General features: G+C 46.0%; 1 protein-coding gene across 1 annotated transcript in view; it reads left to right on the plus strand.

The window, feature by feature from the left end:
• LOC138453534 (alpha-1-antiproteinase-like) overlaps positions 1–13478 on the plus strand; it is a 140118-nt gene that overhangs the window by 109448 nt on the left and 17192 nt on the right. The window lies entirely within an intron of this gene.

Here is a 13478-nt window from a genome sequence, read left to right on the forward strand (position 1 = left end):
TTGCTGGTCGGTACATTTCTGTCCCTAGGATAAGATGAGTCTTTTCTGTTCCCTCAGTATAGCGAGCAGTCAATTCAGCCAACACCATTTTAGTTACTAAACTATTGAGAACTCCACAATCACAGGCCACTCTAGAACACAATGTCTAGTTCACGGATTAAACCAACCATACAAAATGGGCCAGTAACTCACAGGGAATAATAGATAACTCAATCCTACTTGATGGGATATGTGTATAATGCTGTGCTAAGTCAGAGATGGGAGGGAGACAACTGGACATTTTGGTTCAAGTCTTGGCTTTATTAAACGTAAAGAAAATCCTCACCTGGACCTATCTTTATGGTGGAGATTCCCTATTCTACAAAACAACACAGTGCTTATCAGGGCGTCGTACAATCACAACCAGTCACCTGCCCAAAGCTAACTGGCCCTACCACTAAATAATAGAAAGACAAACTTGGACACTTATAGAAGTGGGTCTCCTTCCCCGTTTCTTGACCTCTGATGGTTGGTGAGTGACCCCTTAAACAAATATCTAGAGAACGTCTCTCTTGAACTCCCAGGTTTCTTGTCTTTGGATACAGTACAAACAAAATTATATGTTCCTGAAGTTTCCCTCATAATCCAAAAGGAAATAATGTTCCTTCTTAGCCGACTAGGTTTTAGCTGTCTTAAACGTACTCTACAGTTCCTCCACAAAGCGCTGCTGAAATCTAACAGTTCAATACTGGGGCAATAAGCCGAGCCTGCATGCCATTAGCACAAGTGAGGGCCTTAATTAAGGCCCTGGGGGCATTACCTTATGCGGTAATGGCCCGCAGGCGAGGCGCTTATTGCCATTAGTACCCCGGCCCGTTAGACCGGAGTACTAAAGGATTTTTTTTGTCTGTTCCGAAACACTGCAGCGTTTCAGAACAGGAAAAAAACAAAAAGCCGGCCGGGGAAGGGAAAACAAAGTCCCTTCTCCCTTTCCATGGCAGCCATTGAAAAAATAGGAAAAAAGTAAACAAACAAAATGGCCACCATGAGAAGGGACTACATGTAGTCCCTTCTTACTTTCCATGATGGCCTGTCGCAGATCTGCAGCGGATGCGCTGGGGACTGAAGTGTTCCCAGCACGTCCGTTATCGAAATGGACTGAAAAGAAGGTAAGTGGGGGTGGGAGGGCGGTAAAGGAATTCTGCGGATGGGGGAGGGAGATGACTCACCTGATTTCCCGGCGAAGGGAGATGGTGGCCGCAGGCATTGAGGAGGCTCAGGGCAGCAGGTTTACTGTGTGGTAATGCCCGCATTCTGAGCCTCCCCATTGGCTGGGAGGCCGCCACACACCCCTCGCCGGGTACTAACAGGGAGTTTCTTTGTATGTTAGAATCTAATAACTTACTGTGCAGTTTATTCATTTCCTATTGGATATACCAGCCTATAAATAAAAATAAATGTTTTTCTCTTATTACAGTCCAGAAATATTTTGGAGCAATATTTACTTACTATATTAGAAAGGCACATTGAAGTGAAAACATTCATTGCCAAGCGCATACAATGAATTTTACACAGAACTGTAGTCAATACATTGTTAAAATGCATAGTACAATTGGAAAGTCCCATAAAAGGTGTAACATTTCATAACCAATCATTTACAATGTGACTCATTTTCTAGGTAAGTGTGGTCAATGTTTTGTTGACCGCTGATAAAATGCATATAAAAACACAAGACAAATACATTATAATCCATAATTATAGTGCAAGTCTAAATTGTTTAAATATCAAGTATGAAATATGCTTCATTTTACAGACAAGGAAAATCGGTACATTTTATCCTCTAATTAAAGTTCATAGTCTTCACCTGAATTCTATTAATCTCTCATATCTTTCACTTAAAATGTGTTGACCTGAATCCAATATCTAATAAGTGCCATATCTGATATATACCAGACATGGCACTTATTATCTCTCTCTCTCTCCCTGTCTCTCTCTCTAACTCTCTCTCTAACTCTCTCTCTCCCCCTCCCTCTCCCCCCCTAGCTGTTGCCGGTGTAACATATGCCGTTCTAGTATAGGTTGAAGGTCAATATCGGTTGGTAATTCATAGGGTCACTTCTGTCCCCCTTCTTAAATATCGGAATTCCACCGATCGCTTACAGGAAGGGGACGTAGGTCCCTATGGCTTATTAATGGTCTTTGAAAAGGCTAAACGTATCCGATGGAATGAGAGGTATGCCCACTATAAGAACAATATCTAAGTTTCATTGATCACATGGGCCTCTTTGGTGTGTGCCATCAATCACTGGGGCCTCTATGATGTGACTTTGTAGACTCGTAATTGTCAACCTCGTTCTATTGCAGAGTCCCTGTGATGGCATAAGATTGCGTAGTAGCAGAATTACACACCTACTTTCAGTTTTAGCTTGTGAGGAGGCATTAGTCTTACAGCGTTTCGCTCTTTAGAGACTGAAACATTGAGCCACTATTTAACTGTACATTGACACTGGAACTGCCATGCCCTGTGTGAAGAGAAGTGGGGAGGGAAAGAAGGAACTTCCAAACGTTTGCGATAGTGGAAGGTGAAGGTGACCACGTAGAACCATGCTCATTCTGTTTGTTGAAATGGTAGCTGTTGAAGTGGGTGCACTTTGCCATTTGGACAGCAGAGGGCAACCTAACACTAAAAAAGTAGTGTTTTTATATATATATTACACTGCCAGGGATAGTGGCAGTGTAGTTATGGTTAAGTTGCTGTTTCCATAGGAAGAGCACTTTTTGGGCGGCTTATAACTTTGCTCCCCCTGGACGAATCCTCACCAAACTTTGCAAAAAAAAGTATATGGCCCACTCTGAATTATTTTGCAAAGTTTGGTGAGGATTCGTGCAGGGGGGGAAAAGTTATAGGGGGGGTCCCAAAATGTCTGTTTTTCCCATTCAGTCTAGACTGAATGGGAAAAATGTTTTGCTCGCGCCTACAGCCCAAACCGCTGGATGGATTTTCACCAAATTTGGACCAGGAGCAGCGGCTTGGTCCCGAAAGCATGCTTTTGCAAATTTGGTGAAAATCCGTCCAGTAGTTTTTTTAAAAAATGACCAACAAGTAGGGCAAAAAAAATTAGTGATATCTGTGTTTGGTCCGCGGACGGACTTCCCTGTTCGCTCCGCAGACAGGACAGTGATTGGGCCAGCAGCTTGCGTGATGTCCGCGGACATCTGACGTGCTCTCTCATTGGATGCAGTGAAAGCGTGCAGTGCATCTGGCTTCAGAGACGCCCGCCATCTTTCTTTCCCGCATGAGAGGCTTTGTCAGGTCAGCAGGAGCGTGTCTGTCTCCTGTTCCTCCCACCCCCGCTCATGCCCAGTGTCTGCCCCACCCCCCGCTCATGCCCCGTGTGTCCTTCCTGTCCCCCCCACCCCCGCTCATACTCCGTGTGTCCCCTGTTCCTCCAGCCCCCCGCTCACGCCATCGCACACGGTGGCCAGCGGAGGGCCGAGGAGTGGGATCTGCCGCACGAACTCATGTCCGTGCGGCATGTCTGTGTTTTTGTTTGTCCCCCCCACCCCCCGCTCATGCCTCCTGTGTCTCTCTCCCTCCCCCCACACCCCCTGCTCATGCCCTGTGTGTCTCTCTCCCCCCCCCCCACCCCCGCTCGTGCCCTGTGTCTCTCTCCCTCCCCCCACCCCCGCACATGCCCCGTGTGTTTCTCTACCCCCCCACCCCTGCTCATGCCCCGTGTGTTTCTTTCCCTCCCACCCAGCCCCCGCTCATGCCCCGTGTGTCTCTAGCCCTCCCCCCACCCCCTGCTCATGCCCCGTGTCTCTAGCCCTCCCCCCAACCCCTGCTCATGCCCTGTGTGTCTCTAGCCCTCCCCCCACCCCCTGCTCATGCCCTGTGTGTCTCTCTCCCTCCCCCCACCCCTGCTCATGCCCTGTGTGTCTCTCTCCCTCCTCCCACCCCCGCACATGCCCCGTGTGTTTCTCTCCCTCCCCCCCACCCTCGCTCATGCCCCGTGTATTTCTCTCCCTCCCCCCACCCCCGCTCATGCCCCGTGTGTTTCTCTCCCTCCCACCCAGCCCCCGCTCATGCTCCGTGTGTCTCTAGCCCTCCCCCCAACCCCTGCTCATGCCCCCTGTGTCTCTAGCCCTCCCCCCCACCCCCTGCTCATGCCCTGTGTGTCTCTAGCCCTTCCCCCCCACCCCCTGCTCATGCCCCGTGTGTCTCTCCTCCCACCCCCTGCTCATGCCCTGTGTGTCTCTCCCCCCACCCCCCGCTCATGCCCCGTGTGTCTCTCTCCCCACCCCCCGCTCATGCCCCGTGTGTCTCTCCCCCCACCCCCCGCTCATGCCCCGTGTGTCTCTCCCCCCACCCCCCGCTCATGCCCCGTGTGTGTCTAGCCCTCCCGCCCACCCCCCGCTCATGCCCCGTGTGTGTCTAGCCCTCCCGCCCACCCCCCGCTCATGCCCCGTGTGTGTCTAGCCCTCCCGCCCACCCCCCGCTCATGCCCCGTGGGTCTCTAGCCCTCCCGCCCACCCCCCGCTCATGCCCCGTGGGTCTCTATCCCGCCCACCTCCCGCCCACTCCCCCCGCTCATGCCCCAATCCCTCCCCCCCACCCCCCCGCTCATGCCCCAATCCCTCCCTCCCCCGTGTCTCCCTCGTGTTCCCCCACCCCCCAGCTCATGCCCTGTTGTGTTCTCTTTATACACCCCGCCTTCCCTTTCCATGGTGGCCATCTTGGTAAAAGATTTTCCTTCCTGCACCAGGACGCTGCAGGAGCCCCGGTTTGGGAAGAAAAATCTTTTTTTTTACCACCTGGGTTTCCCACTTTGAGGAACTAAAATGCTAGTGGTCTTCATCTATTGAAAAGGATGTTATGGTGATGTTGCACTAATAAAAACCTATGAAATGCAGTAAAAATAAATTGTGTTACAGGGACGTTATGGTTAAGTTGCGCTACTAAAAACCTATGAAATTCAAAGAAAAAACTTTGTTAAAGGGACGTTATGGTTAAGTTGCGCTACTAAAAACCTATGAAATTCAGTGAAAAAACGTTGTTAAAGGGACGTTATGGTTCCAAGTAAAACCGAAAAACCCTTGAAATTCGCCAGTTATGGTACGCTAAGCAACCATAACTCGCGCCACCACCGTGCACTGCTAAGACTAACACCCAAGACATCAAAGATGACATCACAAATGTCATTGATGACATCACTGATGACATCACATGTCTGGCTCACTCTTTTTTCTTTTGCTGACATATCTAGGCCACATGGTTTTCTTCAGTAACAGTCAGAAACTAAAAAATGTATTTCATTTGTAGACGTATCCTTCAAGTAGGTTCTTACAGTAATTCCCTTAGAGTCCAGTCACATCATATGAAACATATACATACGGGAAGACACAAGCTTGAAAGACAGCAATCCTTTTTGTGCATAAAGATAATCAATAGACTTATCAGCACTTTCTGATAGTTCTGTTGTTTTTTATGGCTGTACTTTCCCTGTATATGGTCATATTTGTATACATTGCACTCACACTACTTTCCTTAGGGTCCAATCACATCAAGTGATACATATACATAGGGTAAATAGCAGCTTTGAAACAGCAATCATTTATTTGCATGAAAATAATCAGTTAGGTTATGAATTGTTTCTGCTACTACTTGTGCTTTTTTGCTAACTTCACTTTCCCTGTATATACCCATATTTGTATGTGTTCTTGTCTCTTTGTGTTTTGTCTATAGTAATGCCATTATGTAATACATGGGTTTTATTAGCTACTTATTACATATTTCACAGTACACAAAAATCTATTAAGAAAACAATTATCATTTCATTATTCAACATATTAACATTACGAATATTATACCTTCATCTTGTACGCTGCACACAATGCTATGTTTCTGCATGAGTAGCTTAGTATACTAGATAGAACCCCATAATAGAATGCTATTTATATCAATGCATCGTTCAATGCACTAATTAGGGTATGATATTTATTGCAATGATCCTTGACACTTTTTTCGCAACATTATAATAAGAATCCCTTGTACACATATTTCATGAAAAGTACATACACATGTGATGTCATCAGTGACATTTGTGATGTCATCTTTGTCGTGGGTGTTAGTCTTAGCAGTGCACGGTGGTGGCGCGAGTTATGGTTGCTTAGCTTAGCATAACTGGCGAATTTCAAGGGTTTTTGGTTTTACTTGGAACCATAACATCCCTTTAACAAAGTTTTTTCACTGAATTTCATAGGTTTTTAGTAGCGCAACTTAACCATAACGTCCCTTTAACAAAGGTTTTTCACTGAATATATGTATATATATGTATATGTATATGTGTGTATATATATATATATATATATATATATATATATATATATATATATATATATATATATATATATATATGTGTGTGTATATATCTTATCTAATATATACCAGGTACCCATCAAGTGCCCACCATTAAAGTGACCACCCTATTCAGGGCAGATAGATGTTGAGCTGTGCGGACTATACAAAAAGACAAATTCTATGTCACTCGAAAAAATAAAACCATGCACCAAACACCACACAATGTCAACCAACTAAAAACAAAACAGCACACACTGACCGTTTTTTTCCGAACTGAAGCTACCAACAGCACATCAATGCTCTCTTGTGCTTTTCCCTCTAAATCCCACTAATCCCTCACAGTCCCCTTCCTTTTCAGTTCCTCCAGAGCGCCTGAAGACCATGAAAATGGCAGTGGTGCATGGTGTAAGGCACAATAGCATAGCATCACCTTTTTGTTTTGCTGACCACCAACTTATGTCACTTAAAATTCTAGACTTAACCTTTACTTTATTAAGAATGACCAGTCCCTCATTACCATATGCAGGTGAAAAAAGAGGCTCTCCTGTGTATGGATAACATATGCTGCCTCCAGTGACCTCCAAGAACCAGATAACAACATAGCATAGGGGCCCGGCTTGATTTTTAGGCAAACGGACGCGGGTGGAAAGTTCCCTCTGCAATACCCCATATGCAACGAAGCAGAAAACAAACACATGCAGCGGGAAGCAGAGAGCAAGGCACAGGCAATCACTGCTCACTGGTCTCAGCTGCAAGCAGAGTTTACTAGAGCCAATTTCACACAGCATACCCACAATGAGGAGCAGCCCCGGAGAAGCACCCATGAGTAGAAACTTAAATACTCAGAGCAGGACAGAGCTAGAATCAAGACACAACTTTGACCTGACATCAAATGTGTTGCTGGGCAATTAGAGAGCTCTGAGCACTGCAGACTCTCAGTAGGAGGGGCAAAATAAAAGATGGATCAGATCATCCAATCTAAGAGCTCTATGCATAATAGTAATGGAAAAAAAATCACTGCTAAGAGAGACAATATAATGTATTGGCAAAGCACATTTTAAGCCAGTCCAGAGAGCTTTGAGGGCCGATGTAAACTGTGGTGTGGCATGAGCAAGCTAGATTCAATTGGGATAGATTTCAGCAGGCAAAGCATTCCCATGGGAGCCATCCGTACAAGGAGCGCAAGAAAGATATACCAGAGGCCCTATGCAAGAGCCTGAGACTGTACCTAAGGCTCCTTGGAAGTGGAAGAAAGGCCTTTGAGGTCATACATTACCTGGGTAGGTGGAAGCTGCAGTTCTGGGGAAATATGAAGATATGGTTGAGAGGGTGGATCTTCTTAGTTGCCTGAAGGGAAGAGCAGTGCTTGCTAGTGGGAAGGGCATCCTATCCCTTACTGAGAGTGAAAATGATTTCCTATCCCTTATTGAGAGTTATAAAGTCACCATATCCCTTACTGATCTTGATACAAAGGCACCTCATCCTTTACTGAGGAGGGGAAGGGCCAGTTTCCCTTACTGCAAGGAAGAAGAGCACCATGTCCCTTGCTTGAGGGTGTGATGCGTACCATAGCTCATGCCAAGAGTGAGAAGGGCACCATATTGCTTACTGAGAGTGAGAAGGGTCCCACACTGCTTACAGAGTTGGCAGGACAGCATTACTCATGCTGAGCGGGAGAAGGGCACCATAACCCTCACTCTTAATCTGAAACACTAACTCCAAATCTGAAAGAAGTGGGCCAGGGACTGTCCTCCTTGTTGGAATAAAAATAACATGCTGGGTTATAAATTGATGTGAAGACGAAGTGCTGCAAGGCACTATATCCCGGTGACTGAAACCTGAGAAAAGATGCAGTTTGACCCAGGAGTCCACTACCAAACTGGAAAGAAAGAAGCACGGAGTTAGGGGGCCTAATCAGACCTATAAAGTCAGGAGGGATGCAGGGAAACTGGTCACAAACCCAGATTATGCAGACCTGGCTAACCAAGCAATCTCAGAACGGTTACATTCCCCAATCGCTTGCTTTCTCCAGAAGGAAAACCTGATTAGCTAGCATAATGCATTTACATATTTGGGGGGCAGAAAGACTATCTGGAAGGCCCGAGCACCCAACAGTGGTGCATGTATCCCTCCCTAAAATTAGTTTATCATTGAAACCAAGGAAAATCTATTCTGTACAGGGATTGGGGAGGACACTTGCAGACCCTCACCATCCTGAAGTACAAGATAAACAACTTGAAACAGATATTTTATGTTGTCATGCTTACAGTTTGTTACATATGGTGGCAGATATTGTATTTGTAGAACTGAATAAAAGTCAAAACTCTACCAAGTCACTCCAACAAAAACCACACATTGAAGGTATGGATCTGCCATCGGGGCAAAATGACAGCTGCTCAAAGGAACCTCTAAGAAACTTGAAGAACATCCGAGGCTCTAGAGCCAGACTGAAGGTCCCTGCATCTGAGTCCTCACTATGGATGAAGGCCCGCAATCTTTTTTTACCCAACCTCATAAAATGAGACACCAGGAAAAGAAAACGCTGGAGCCAGTGGCTATGACATTGTGACCCAAAAGCAGTTTTGCGCCTAGCTTTGAAAGGACTTTCATATCCCTGCCGCCAGGAACACAAGCCACCCTGACGGTCCCCCTAAACCATTCCTACGTGGAAGGATTCTGAATTAATCCCATTCCAGGCAACCCAGAATTGGATGGGAGGTTGACCTTTCTGGCCCTTAAAGTATCAAGTCCCCCAAACCAAAATATGCTGGCAGATAAGATTGTCTGTTTGGGTTGAGCCTAAATGGCCTCATCAACACTCCGGAAAGGAGGGAGAATTTGTGTGGTTTATGGAAAGGCAAGGCTACCTTTTCCAACTGGATGAGTTACCTCTGTTGGCACCAACCAGGGCTTTCTTTGGAGCATACATGATTGGAGAAACCCAGAAACGGGATCGCTGAATTCAGTCCAATGTTTCCTTGGTGGTTCCCGATGCCCATAGGCCTCAAGCTGTTGCCTTTACTCGCCAAGAAATCTTAAACGTTCTTAATGGAATCAAAGCCAGTAGCTGCTCTCTCAAAATATTTCTTTAAACCTGACTCGTAAAGGAACTTGATCTATTTTATCCAAGGAAAAGGACCAAATTGGGTTCTGAATAGATTTTGAAGAAGTCATGAGGGATTTGAACCTTGAGGAAACACTCTATGCCTTTCAGAAGCTTGACGATTCCAGAAGGTTGAGGAAGAAACCCATAAAAAATGGCAAAGACAATATGAGGGGTCCACTTATGGTAAACTCAAAGAATTTGGAAGGATCCCCATTTTCAATATCACTAAAGAGTATGCCGAACCCCCATAATCAATACCTATGAGAATGGGACAAGGGGAAGCCTCTGGGTAAGGGGGGGGAGAGGGTGGAAGGGTATATGTAATGGAGTGACCTTGTGGTCCTCCTCACATGGACCTGTGCATGACATTCCTTCCTCTTGAAGCTCGCTGTACCCCATAGGATTACATTCCTACACCATGTCGCCCTGCCTAATTTTTGAATTCCAATATTCACAGGTGCCACCCCCTAGAATACCCATTGATGCCAGTGGAAAAATGTGGACTGGGGCCAGGAAAGTCCACTACAGAAATGGAAGGGGACTATGGAGGGACGCTAGTCAGATCACTAATATCAGGAGGGGTGTGAAAGAAGTCATCTCAATCCCAGGTGATCCGGCTAACAAAACAATCCAGAAAGATTATGATGAAGACCTGGCCATCCCACATAGATTTACACCCTCTCCCCGCTAAGCCCTGAGATGCGTCATGGGGGACTCTGACCCCACCCCCCCTTCACATTAAATGTCATAGGGATTTGACAGATGCACAGCCCTTACCTGGACCACAAGCAGACACATGGAAAAGGAACCCCACCCGCCCCCAACCACAGGCAAGCGAAGAGGAGTGATTTCTCAGCCTCCCTACTCTGCTAGAGGAATTCTCAGCTGACCCACTGACATGTTAGGTACATGAAATAGCCAGAGAAAACTCCAACATCAAACAGAGAGGCAGAGGCTGTTGCAGCTCATCCAGTGGAGAGAACCTTCTGAAATGGTGTTCAAGATAGTGGCAACCCTATACAGGGCATCTCAGGGACTGGACATGCTTAAATGAATTACATGACCCCTAGAGCCCTACAGCCAATCAGAGAAAAGCCATTCAATACAAAGCACAGCAATGCGTGGTAGTTGCGACATGCAGAGCTCACAAGTTGCAGAGTGGAAGTATGAAGATGGAGGAGAAACTTTTCAGAGAGCTGGAGGCAGAAGGAGATTGTGGCAGAGCACAGGGAAGGAGGCCGGAATCAGGTGGCCGATAGGCACAAGGAAAGAGTGAAGACATTTGTTTGAAACCCTTAGACTTTATCATTGAGCCCAAGACAACTCCATCTAGTACAGTGTTGGCAGGACACTTGCAAATCCTCTAAGTATCCTGACCAAATAAACAACTTGAAATAGATGTATTGTGTTGTGTCATATGTAGTGGGTTTTTTTACACCCTAACCGTGGGAGCATTCTCTCTACCCAAATGCCCCCCGCGGGACAGGCGACCAGCTGGGTAGAGAGACTGTACCTGCAGGGCATGACCTGTGGAACATGGCCCTGCACATCAATCACTTGGTAAGGCATTTAGGACCCATTTGGTGTCTTTTTGGAGGGATACATCTGTGTTTTTACTGTGATTTCCAGCCCATATTTTGATCTGGAGTGCACCTAGAGAGCACAGTGCTTGTTGTCTAGTCCTTTGTTTGTTATTGGCTTTCTGGCCTTTTTCATTTTTCCCCTCCCACTCTCCATTTCTTAATCACGGTTCCTAGGGCAGTGGCAAAGGATGGCTCCTGTTAGCCTATTCGCCTTGCAACCCAGTTCCGTCCATAATGCCATTACCATTTAGGGAAGAGGAAATTCATCATAGAGGTAAGGTGAATCTACGCTTACATTTTCCACTGCATTATGTGGTAGGCCAGAAGAAAGACACTGACTCTGATTAGACATTTCACTGTTGAATTGATTAAAGAAAAGGAAGAATGCCTAACTTTCCATTTACTACAAGGGGTCCCCACCTAACAAAACTAGCTAAGATGCTGGTCAGTCATCAGTGAATGTCTAAAAATTAAACTGTTCACTGTCCAACTCTAAGCCTATCTGACCCTGCCACTATTTCAATAATTTAAAGTCAGGAGAATGTCTTCCTTCGCCTGAGGTTTGTTGGTTTCTCGCCAACCTTTCAATAGTTGATCTTCAGGTAGTCTCTGGTGACTGCTTTTATCAGTTTGTACAGTTAATTCACTGTTCTATTGGACTTTTGTTTCTTCTTTTGTATTCCTCTGCAAACAGTTATTTTCTCCTATTCTCCTTGTAAAGTTATCCAACAAATATCTTTACCACCTGAACTCATTCTGGACAGTTTCATTTCTGTTCTTTGCCTTCAATTATATTAATAATGTCCACCTTTTTCTTAGGCTTCTCTTTTATCACTAGATCAGTGGTATTAATGAAAAAAGTAGTGGAACTGTGACCGGGTCAGTAAGCAACGTGCAACACATTTTTCAAGGGTTGCAGACATGCTGCTTGACAGCCAATTGAGTTGAAACAGATTTCAGTTTAGCTGTAACTGCTGTTGGGTGGTAAAGTGGAGAAATGGGCTTTAACTTCACAAAAAACACGAAAATGGTTGCAAAAAGTAGTGGAACAGTTAACAGCAAAAAATAGAGTAGTGGAACTCCGCCCCAACCGTTCCCACTCACTTCGACCACTGCACTTGATCCTTTATTTTGATAAGGCTTTCTTGGCCTTAACGGATGTGAACTTTATCACTCCCAGAACATTTGTCATTTGCTGTTCTTTGTATTGGTTTCAGAATATCTTTGACTGTGACGAGTCACCAGGCTTTTCTTTCATTGAGGGTCGGTTTACTTTCCCTCCAACATGGTTTCTTGTTGTTTTCCATCACCTCTGTTCCGTCTTGGATGGCTGTATTGGTATTGAGAGTAACAGTTCCCTCTGTTTCATCTGCAGTAAAATGGTTTCGAAGGGATTGTATCCTAAGACGTATTCCACATCTCTGACAGTAATGTCCACAGCTGTGCTGCTTCGGAAAGGCTTTCGGTGTCCTACGTCGATGACGTCGATCACTGGCGTAACAGGGGTCCCCGCAGCCCCCGCGGTGCGGGGGGCCCCGCTATCACATGTCCTGGGAGGGGGCCCCAACTTGAAATAAAATGAAAAAAAAATATTTTTTTCAAAATATTTTTTTAAATCACTTTGCCTTCATAAAGAAATTATTTCTGTAACAGAAATAATGTCTTTATGAAGTCAGAGTGATTTCAGAAAGAAACAATCAGCCTCATTACAAGTTTGGCTGTAGCCTTGCCGGTAAAACCGCCAGGCTGCCGCCAAACTTGCGCTTTTTTCCAGCAACCGTGAATGGGCAATTACCGGGTCATTACGGCCCCGCCGGACCTGGTAATTGCCCATTTGCATGGAGCGGAAAAAAATGCTCCCCATTCCCATTTGATCCCCATAGGGTTCAATGGGAATGAGGGGATCGGATGCACCGGCACCATTCATAATGGTGCCGGTGCACCCAACATGCTCTGCTCACGGGTGCCGGTACGCCCGCCAGGTCAGACCTGGCAGGCGGGAAGGCACCCTCGAGCAGAACTCATAGTTTGCCGGTCTGGTAACAACAGTACTGGCAAGTTTACCGGTACCATTGTTACCGGACTGGCAAACTTATACTGAGGCCCAATTTCTTTTTGAAGTAATAGGGCTCCCCTCAACCCCATGACGTGTGTCTGTGAGTGTATGGTGAAAGGGTGCACACAAATGTATGGGTGACTGGGTGTGCGTGTGTGCTTGTATGGTGAAAGGGTGCACACTTAAATGTATGGGTGGCTGCCTGGGTGTGCCTGCATGGTGAAAGAGTGCGCACTTAAATCTAAGGATGGCTGGTGTACATGCGTGTATATGGTGAATGGTGTTTGTGCTTGTGCTCGGGCGCAACAAAACCTACATTTCAGGGGGCTGATGCTTCAAATGTTGAGGGAGGCACTAACTTCACGGGTGGCGGGGGAGGCAAACTTTTTTGGG

Source organism: Ambystoma mexicanum, chromosome 4p (genome assembly GCF_040938575.1).
Source record: "Ambystoma mexicanum isolate Mex_15411 chromosome 4p, UKY_AmexF1_1, whole genome shotgun sequence".
NCBI classification, from domain to species: Eukaryota; Metazoa; Chordata; class Amphibia; order Caudata; family Ambystomatidae; genus Ambystoma; species Ambystoma mexicanum.